General features: G+C 35.3%; 1 protein-coding gene across 7 annotated transcripts in view; it reads right to left on the bottom strand.

Moving 5' to 3' along the window:
- Positions 1 to 10,554, bottom strand: part of LOC106876441 (protrudin) — a 95,527-nt gene that overhangs the window by 55,930 nt on the left and 29,043 nt on the right. Inside the window, exon 2 of one of the 7 annotated variants that reach the window (XM_052974445.1) lies at positions 699 to 965. The exons of 4 other annotated variants lie outside the window; for them this stretch is intronic. The gene's annotated coding sequence lies outside the window, so the exon portion shown is untranslated. Of the gene's footprint in view, positions 1 to 698; positions 966 to 9,686; positions 9,765 to 9,956; positions 10,397 to 10,554 lie in introns of those variants that run through there. 2 more of the 7 variants (XM_014924986.2, XM_014924987.2) reach the window with 2 other exon arrangements.

The raw sequence follows: 10,554 nt of genomic DNA, 5'->3' as shown, positions 1-10,554 counted from the left end.
ACACACACACATATATATATATATATATATATATATCTGTGAGTATATGGGTGTATATGTATGGATGTAAGGATACATATATGTGTGTGTACTTGCATATAACTTTTATTTATACCTTATAAACGAACATTCCATTCTTTTATCAACTATAAACTTACCTTATTTATATTTAAATTTCCTCTATTATCTCTAATTTATTCATTTATTGTTCCAAATTTATTTACCTACTCCCATCTTATCTCTAATCAACCTGCAAACCCCTTGCCTGAACATATAACAATACAAATCATAAACAGTATCATTCAATCTACTATAATGAACCCATAAACACATATAAAACATCCAAGGGTATATCTTTTTCCCTCTGAAGATATTATGTTCAGGTCATATAAATTTAATATTTACTGAGTATTAATTGAAACAGTTGTAAGGGACAATGATTAATTTGCTGTTAATAATAAACAATTATTAATTTCCCAGTCTCTATATATTTGTATATATGTATGTAAATATGTGAAGTATTATTACTGTTAAAAACAGTAATAATGAGGTGGCTAGCAAGACTTCTACCTAAACAGGTATAAAATATTTAAAGAACAAAAGGGTAAAGATACCACTTGCTAATAAATTAAAACCACCAATTCTATGAAAAATACACACACGAGCAATGTAATGAATATTTTAAAAAATAAGCCTACCTTCAGGATGGAATTTCAAGGTGTGTATTTATCGTAGAATTGGTGGTTTAATTTTTTAGCAAGCGGTATCTTTACCCTTCTGTCTATATTTGTTGCCCCCATCACTCCTTGACAACCAGTATTGGTGTGCTTATGTATCCATAACATAGCAGTTCAGCAAAAGAGACCGACAGAATAAGTACTAGGCTTAAAAAATAAGTCCTGAACTTGATTTGTTTGACTAAAAACCTGTCAAGGTGGTGCTCCAGTATGGTTGCAGTCAAATGACTGAAATAAGTAAAAGAATAAAAGAATATACTGCAAAGCTTTAATAATTTTTCCAATCCACCACCCTAACCCTAATAATAATAAATATGATTTCAAATTTTGGCAAGGCCATCAATTTTGGGAGAGGGGTTAAGTTGATTACATAGACCCCAGTGCTCAGGGTGTACTTATTTTATCAATCCTGAAAGGATAAAAGGCAAAGTCAACCTTGCCGGAATTTGAACTCAGAACATAAAAATAGATGAAATGCTGCTAAGCATCTTGTCCAGCAGGCTAATGATTCTGCCAGCTTGCCACCCTAATAATACTGATAACAGTAATTTCAAATTTTGGCACAAGGCCTGCAATTTTGGGGGAGAGGTAAAATCTTTAACATCAACCCCAGCGTTCAACTGGTACTTATTTTATCGACCCTGAAAGGATGAAAGGCAAAGTCAACCTCCATGGAATTTTAATTCAGGACAAAATGCCACTAAGCATTTTGCCTGGCATGTTAACGATTCAGCCAACTTGCTGCCTTAATAGCGAAAATAACATGAGCAACAATAACAAAAACAACAACCATATGTGAAACTATCAGTGAAAGGTTTGCATCGACATCAAAATGAATCTGCTCTTTTCCACAAACCATAACAAGCAATACAAATAAAAAGCTATATCATTCAACCCAAAGTCAATAGAAAAATGTGTACTTTGATACATAAAACCTGGCAAACAGTGAGCAACATCAGTAGAAACAAATAAATAGGTACCCAACAAAACTGACAGTCTGAATAAAAGAGTTGCAAATAAAACAGAACACATAAATGGACAAAAGAGGTATGTCTTTATTTACATGCACATCTTACAGGAACACTACTAAAAAAACTGCAACTACTCACATGATTCAAAGGAAAAATAACCCAGGTCAAAACCTAATGTCATGCCCAAAAGACTGGCCAACTGAAGCTGTATTCTCAAAACCAAAAATATGCCAGAAATTAAAATAGAACACTTAAAAAATACAAAAAGAAAATGACAACATAACAAAGCCAAACCTAAAATACAAATAGACTACTGGTCGACAAAAACTGAACTAGAACAACAACAACGTCAACTATTTCCATTAAACTAGGAATATTCCCCAGGAGACAGGTGACTACTCCCAACTCATTTTAAGCCTAGAACTTACTCTTTAGCCACCATGTTAAACTAGATTAGATACAAATGTTATGAGAAGACAACCATCTTTTCTATATAGTTAACTCCAAATTATATAGTACAAATGATAAACTAAAAGTACTTCTGACAACAGTACACAGATTTATTAGAGGAAATATTATGAGATTCAGACAAGAAAACTGAAGAAGGGAAAATATTTGTTCCCACTTAAACATGAATGTTCTGTTAGAACAAACTATACTGCAGTAGATACCATGAGAGAAACTCTCACATTTGCTGCAAAATGTACTCTTGTTTATATCACTAGTGGGGAGACAAATCCCTGCTACCTCCAGGGCTGAGACCACCAGATTACGTGATTTCGACCTTCCTTGGTCTTGTCAGTGATGGATGCTAAACCATGGATGCTAAACCACTAGAGATAGCAGTGATATATAGAAAAACAGTTTCAGAACAGGTGCTGGTGTCGTGATTAGCCAGTGAGCTTGTTAAAAAATACTTATTAGTGACAGAGACAATATTAATACAGGAAGATAATATTTATCCCCAGTATATATAAGGATATATATATATATATATAACACAAATAATAAATGAGTATATGCATACATACGTAAAAGTATGTGCATACCTACATCTACCTGTATATATAGGTGCATATCTGGGTACAGGACATTGCAAACAAAACGTAGACAAAAAAATGATAATAACCAGAGTACAGAATATATATATATATATATTTGATATTTTTGGACAAACGGGTATATATGTTGGCACAGTTTGGGCTACCTGGTGTTATCCACAGTCGGGGTATGTTTCCGTTGAATCTACTTTAGGAATTCTGCAGTGTCAGTTGAGATACTAATAATAATAGTTTAAGTAACGAGAAGATGGATTTGGTATTAATCTTTATTTTGTACAATAGTAATTTCGACCTGCCCTGATATTGTCCCGTCTGAGTGGGACTCCATTCAACATGTGTTGCCTCAATTTTGTAGTCTGGGTCCCATCAAGTGCATAATGGTTTGTGTCTCACTAAAGATCCTGAATTTTGGCTGTCATGTTGTTCTATGCCCGTCTGGTTAGGGAATGAAGCATTGTTACAATATTCTGTTACTATTTTATTTCTCAATAAGAGTTGCAAACACTTGTAAATATAGACAAATAACTGTTGATAAAAAAAAGAAAAGAAAAAGTTCATAAGGGAAGTTAATGGAAGAATAGGGATGGATTGAGTTACACTGGATTTAAGACAGGAATGGTTTAAGAGGAAAGAGGGATATATGTGCAGGCTTTAATATCTAGGGAGCTAAATATTGTTTAGCTAGCTAGCTTAGATCAGGATGCGTATACACACATATACACACACACTTTTGCTCGTATATGCACTCACACAGGGGATGTTAGCCACCCACCCATCCAGTCAATCTCAGCCGAAGTTGGTATAATTCACGGTTGGAAAATAACTTCATGAGTAGTGTGTCATCATGCTTGTCTCAAGACGGGTGGTTCACAGACAGTCTAACCCACTCAACATCTATATCACCAAGGGTGGATCACACACCCCTACGCCAATATATATATATATATATATATACACACACTTGCATACATACACATACACACACGTATCTATACATACACACACAAACACTTGTGCAAAATTGATGTAACACAACATGGTACAAATTAAAGATTAATACCAAATCCATCTTTTTGTTACTTAAGAAATTATCATTATCATTATTATATACACACATACTTTTATTAAAGCTGCAAAATTATCACAAAACTTTTACTGTTTCACATTCCTGTTCATCGGACAGTTGTGGTGTCCAATGAATGGTAACATGAAACTGAGTAATAGTCTTGCAGCTTTAATAAAAGAATGTTACTCTATCTTTGGTATTCGAGTACTGTTTTTTCCACCTTGTTTTGGACTTATGCGCTCGTGCGTGTGCATGTGTGTGTGTGTGTGTGTGTGTGTGTGTGTGTGTGTGTGTTTTTTTTATAAACAGGCGAGGATTACAAACACAGTCTTACAATAACTAAAGATTCAACAACAGATTACAACACATAAATATATAAAAAAGTTAGGGACGTTTCAGTTTGATCTTCATGTTGAACTCAGTTTACACTTGATCTAAAAATTATTAGATAAGCTGAGAATTTTAAGAAATGGTTTTGTCCTCTCATCAATGTTTTTTAACTTACACAATCTTCAACTCCCACTACAAGACACAATTTCACATGCAAATATTATCACATTCATCTTTTTTGACTATTCTTTGTGCAACTAATTACCTGAGCCTCAAATGAAGTACCTAGAAACTTCTGAACAAACATGCTAAAAGTAAAAAAGATAAAATCTGTCATTTTCCTTCTTACCTTCAACACCACAGGACATCAAATACAACCAAACATCATTGTCAACAATGTAAACATTATGATTAAAAGCAAACGCACTAAAAACTGCTTACACCTCTGCAGTATTCACACCACACACATAAATGTAGTAAAGGAAGTGAAAAGACCAACAGATATATTCATTATACCCACAGACATCACAAAGAAACAGCAGTACTAAAGTACAAAAAATTTATAACACCGTTGGGGTGGAGAGCTGGCAGAATTGTTAGCATGTTGGGCAAAATGCTTCATGGCATTTTGTCCGTCTTCATGTTCTGAGTTCAAATTCTGCTGATGTCAACTTTGCCTTTCATCCTTTCAGGGTAGATAAAATAAGTACCAGTTGATGTAACTAACATACCCGTTTCCCTCTCAAAGATACTGGCAGTATGCCCATATTTTAAACCAATATATAAAGCCATTTGCCATGTTGCCGTATTTCTCCACAACAAACTACAAAGAATACAAAACAATGTTTGGCATCACAAGCTGCACACAGACCATTTATACAAAGATTGAAAATGAGAGACCACCTGGGCATATGAAGAGCACAGATTGTTGTTATTGCAAGCAACAATCCTAACATCATATGTTCAATCACACCTAACACTTAAGCACAACACAACAAACACAGATCAGTTACAAGAAAACCTTGAGAAATTTCTAGTTCCCCATCAACTCTCTAAGACTGTGTGATGATAGATTCAGAATAATTTTTCATTCTAAATTATCAGGATTCTTCATTTCCCTCATCTATCAACTTAACTATTGTCTATCATGCAGATGGCACTTCTGAGTTATTTATTCTCTAAACAATTCTGCTTTCCTACCCCAACTACTCTACACTGCTTTACATTTACTTAGTGATTTTGTCATCACTACTTTGGCAAGTAAGATGAGGCCTATACTTCAGTGAGGCAGTTAGAATAATATTTACCAAGAAAATGAAAATAATATTCATCAACTAATATTATTTTTACCTCACCACATAATTATTTCTAATTAGATATTTTTTATACTCATTGCATTAAATATGTTAACATTAATTACTATTTAAGGGTGAATCAAGTGTGAACAAAATGTGGAGAGCACAATAACTTTAAATAGCCAAGATTATATCTGAATGTAGATGTAAATATTGTGGAACATTGTTTATATAAAACAAAGATAAATGAAAATCAAATTCATCATCATCGTTTAACATCCGTTTTTTATGCTGGCATGGTTTAGACAGTTTGACAGGAGCTGGCCAACAAGAGAGATGTCCAGACTCCAGCTGTCTGTTTTGGCATGGTTTCTACAACTGGATGCTTCTCCTAATACCAACCAGCTTATTGACTGTGCTGGGTGCTTTTCATGTGCTACAGGCATGGGTGCATTCATGTGGTACTGGCATGAATGCATCTTACGTGACACCAGCACCTGCAAGACAAAGACCTCTCAGCTGGGAGAGGGTGTGGGGACATGGCCATAAAGGACATGCCTGTAGGTATGAATGGCCATGATTTTACTTAGCTTGACATGTCTTCTAAGGACAGCAAATCACCTCAAGTCTCGACACCTTGTCATCCCTTGTCAATAATAAATTATTAAAAGAAAACTTTGAAATAATTAATTAAAATTGGATAAACACAAGGCAGTGAGGGGAAGAATAGTCTGATCTTTGGCAGACATAGCGAAGCTCTAGCCAAGTTTTGCTTATAAAGCTACCTGTTTGTCTATTATGCACAGTTGATGTAGTAGTACTGAAAACTTGAGAAATTTTTTACTTTCTTGCAAATCTTCTAAAGCAATAACACTAGTGAATAATATCCTCACCTGACCAACACTCAACTACTTTTGACCTCTTTCCCTCCTCCAAACTCGGCCTTTATGCAGTCATCATTGTCTATTTCTGTAGCAGATTGGTGCCTAATTCAGGAGGCAAACCTCACCCACAAAACTGATATTTCATGTAAGTTAGTGACAGCCCACTTGCTCCACATTGACCCATCTTGGGTCTCCCTTCCTCACCCATAGACATAGCCTTGCTGATTATGAAAGTATGGTTCACTTTTAGCTGAGGAAAAAGGATAACTAATAACCTCTAAAAGTCACTAATCTTCACCAACAAAGTCTTTATACACCCCTGTTAATAATGAATACAGGACACAGCTACTGACATACTGCAATTGTTATTTCATAGTCATGTTTAGTTTCACAGTTTCCTCTGTTATTACAATGGAACCTGCTACTTTGAACTATAATCACCATCATTTGATGTCCTTTTTCCATGCTGACATGGGCTGGACAGCTTGACAAGATCTGGCAAGGTCAGGGGCAGTACCAACTTCCATTGTCTGTTTTGGCTCAGTTTCTGCTGCTGGATGCCCTTCCTAATGCCAACCACTTTACAGGGTGTATTAGATGCTTTTCACCCTGCACCATCGCCAGTGCTTTTCACATGGCACCATCACCAGTGCTTTTCACGCGGCACCATCATCATCGTTTAACATCCGCTTTCCATGCTAGCATGGGTTGGATGATTTAACTGAGGAGTAGTGAACCAGATGGCTACACCAGGCTCCAATCTGATTTGGCAGAATTTCTACATCTGGATACCCTTCCTAACGCCAGTGGGTGCTTCGCCAGTGCTTTTTACACAGCACTGTCACTGTTGCATATCAAATTTGCTCGCTACAACCATTTCTCATCTTTACTGTGTCTATCCTTGCTCAATACTGAACTAAACCTGTTGCTTAATCATTCCTTTCAATAATTACAATTTTTGAAAACTCAGTCATTCATGTTTTTCTCTACAAGAGTTCAAATTGAACTTTAACTTCATTGATATCAGCAAACCATGAAAGTTCAGTCTATGGATGCTGCTTCTTTTCTGACTAATCACAAATAAACAGAGTTGACATTTGGATTTAACATGAAGTGCAATTAATAAAAACTAGTAGATAAAAGAAAATAATTAGGTGCAGGAGTGGCTGCATGGTAAGTAGCTTGCTTACCAACCACACGGTTCCGGGTTCATTCCCACTGCGTGGCCCCTTGGGCAAGTGTCTTCTACTACAGCCTCGGGCCGACCAAAGCTTTGTGAGTGGATTTGGTAGACGGAAACTGAAAGAAGCCAGTTGTATATATGTGTATATGTATGTATATATACATATATGTGTGTGTGTGTGTACGTTTGTGTCTGTGTTTGCAACCCCCCCGCCCAACATCGCTTGACAACCGATAGTGGTGTGTTTACATCCCCATAACTTAACAGTTTGGCAAAAAGAGATCGATAGAATGAGTACTAGGCTTACAAAGAATAAGTCCTGGGGTTGATTTGCTTGACTAAAGGTGGTGCTCCAGCATGGCCACAGTCAAATGACTGAAACAAGTAAAAGAGTAAAAGAGATACCCCACTCCCACCAGATGTTAGAAGATTGATTGAGTTAACATTGATTTGTGTAGTGTTAAAGAAACAAGAACTTTTCCCCTGGATGAGAAGACAATCTCTTACATGCTAGCCCCTAAGTTAGCAAATATATTAATACAGCTTAACAAATTCACAAGATCTACAGGTATAATGATTATGCAGCTAATGGTTTCTATCGATTGAAGTTTAGCCAAAACATTATGGACAAACTTATCCAGCTAGCAGTATTCACTATAATACACATTTGTGCAGCTGATCATATGCTCCAAGTGAATTTGTGCTACAGCTGCACACAACAGCTTTCAGGCTTAGATATTGACTATTTTAACTTCACCTGGTCACACTGTTGCATCAATAGCATATTGTTTATACACTAGCATTATACACATTAAAATTCATTGCTGGCTTCTATTTTATGTCAGTGCTAGTGTAGACAGTAGACATAATACCTACCACACTTGTATAATACTCAGCAAAGAAATTTGCAAAACATACATAACACATGCAATATTAAGGCTACTATTAAATTTACACTAATTATAATGCTGTTTGTGCATGATTATGGTGTTTCTATACATCTCAACTGCAATTTAACATCACAGTTAAACTGTATAAGTGTTGTGTAAAATTATGAACTAGAACAACGCATAAATTATGGTTATCCTAAGGATACAGTGGTTATAATGTTGTTTAGATGTGTATGTATCATAATAAACAATACACCAGTACAGGTAAAATAGTGGTTGTAGTAAATAAAATTGCATAATGTTAGAGTGCATGAACAGGACTGTACAGTTACTATGTACAGTAACTGATTGAAGTACATTCAGTACCTGGATATAATACATTATGGACAAACTTAGCCATCAACACCGATTCTTATATGTATTATATTCAATAGTGCACTATAATCTGGTACAGTTACATCAAGATATATAACTATATTCTGATAAATGTGCATTGTGGTAGTTATTATATCCTGGTATAGTTACATGCAAGTATAGATATACAATGGCATGGTTATTATATCAAGATATAGTTATATTCTGGTATATTTATTATCTCCAGGTATAGCTGTATTCTGGTATATATTCAAATATAGTTATTAACATTCAGATGTAACTATATTCTAATGTAAGTATATTCTGCTTCGGTTATTACATTCAAGCATAACTGTATTCTGGTAGAGTTATATCTAGGCAGAACTATATTTTGAAGTTATACTCAAGCACATTTTTATTCTGACATAGTTACAATATCCAAACTTGGAAACATTTAGGTGTAGTTATAGTTGAGATAACTATAATCAAATATATCTGAAAAAGAATCGATTTTTAACTGCAAAAACACCCTGCATCAATATTCATTTTAACAGAATATACACACGGTGTCAATGGCCATGTGCGTGTGAAGCTGGTCAATGTATGTCTGCACAAGTATATTGTTAGTATGCTCTTATTTAGCCCCAGGTCAACCTGGATTAAGTACACCTAGGATCAAAGACATTCCAGCCATGACCAAGGTGACTACATTGTCATATGTATTCTTACTTATTTTTTTTTAAGATGACAGGATATAACCTGAAGATGATTTGGTTGTTATTTCTAGTATGTTAAGCAATGCATAGTGGCTTCTTTTGTGGTTGGTGTGCAATTGATGAATGTATGTGTATATACTCAGTGCATGTATATAGCTAGCTAAAACTGTAAAATGATTAACAAAATAGTACAACTTACATAGCAGCAGCAGCAGAAGGAAGATAAATGTTGCAAGAAATCTGAATGCCGAAGAGGACAGCTGTAGAAAGAGGTCCCTAAGGGCAGAGTCAGCTGTTTAGTTTAACCTCCTACTATTGCCTGATTAATCCTGTCTAAGTTTGTATATATGATAGCTTACCACCTGCCAGTCAGAAAACCTAACGAATAAGCCATATGGTTAAATATTAAACAAGAAAGGTTTACAAGTAAGATGTTTACAGTGAGGGATTTAAAAGTAAGCCTTCTTACCTGACGGCACAGAATATAGGGAGTAAGTAAACATATAAAGTGAAAGCTGTGAAGGAAAAGTGGAATTTGAACTGAAGACAGGATATAAGGTAAGTTTCAAGTGGGAAGGGGAGGGATGAAATCGGTAGTCAGAGTTATATTATCTTAATATAAACAGTTCTTAATGTAAATATTGAATTTCATGTGAACTATAAGTGCAATGAAGTTAACTTAAAAGAGTGTCTAAGGTAAGGCATGTGTGTAGATAGGAAATAATTAGTTCACTAAACAGGAGCAAATGACTTATGTGGAACCATTTCATTACTGCATCAACCGATTTAATTCTGACAACAGTCTCACACCTTCCACATTAGGTCACAATACTTCACTCTACCCCTGCATCCTAATTACCAACATCAGCCTTGCTGCAGCCACCATCGCACCAGCCATTTTCACAACTCTTATCTATCAGGCATTGCTAGATTATTGAATATAAATAGAATCTGGGTAGAAGTAAAAAAAACCTGGGTTGTATGTATGTCAATTCATTTGAGTTCTCACTACATGTGATTCATAAAAATTGTATGCATGTGTGTGTGTGTGTGTGTGTGTGTGTGTG

This window comes from Octopus bimaculoides, chromosome 18 (genome assembly GCF_001194135.2).
Source record: "Octopus bimaculoides isolate UCB-OBI-ISO-001 chromosome 18, ASM119413v2, whole genome shotgun sequence".
NCBI classification, from domain to species: Eukaryota; Metazoa; Mollusca; class Cephalopoda; order Octopoda; family Octopodidae; genus Octopus; species Octopus bimaculoides.
This window is presented reverse-complemented; position numbering and strand designations above follow the sequence as displayed.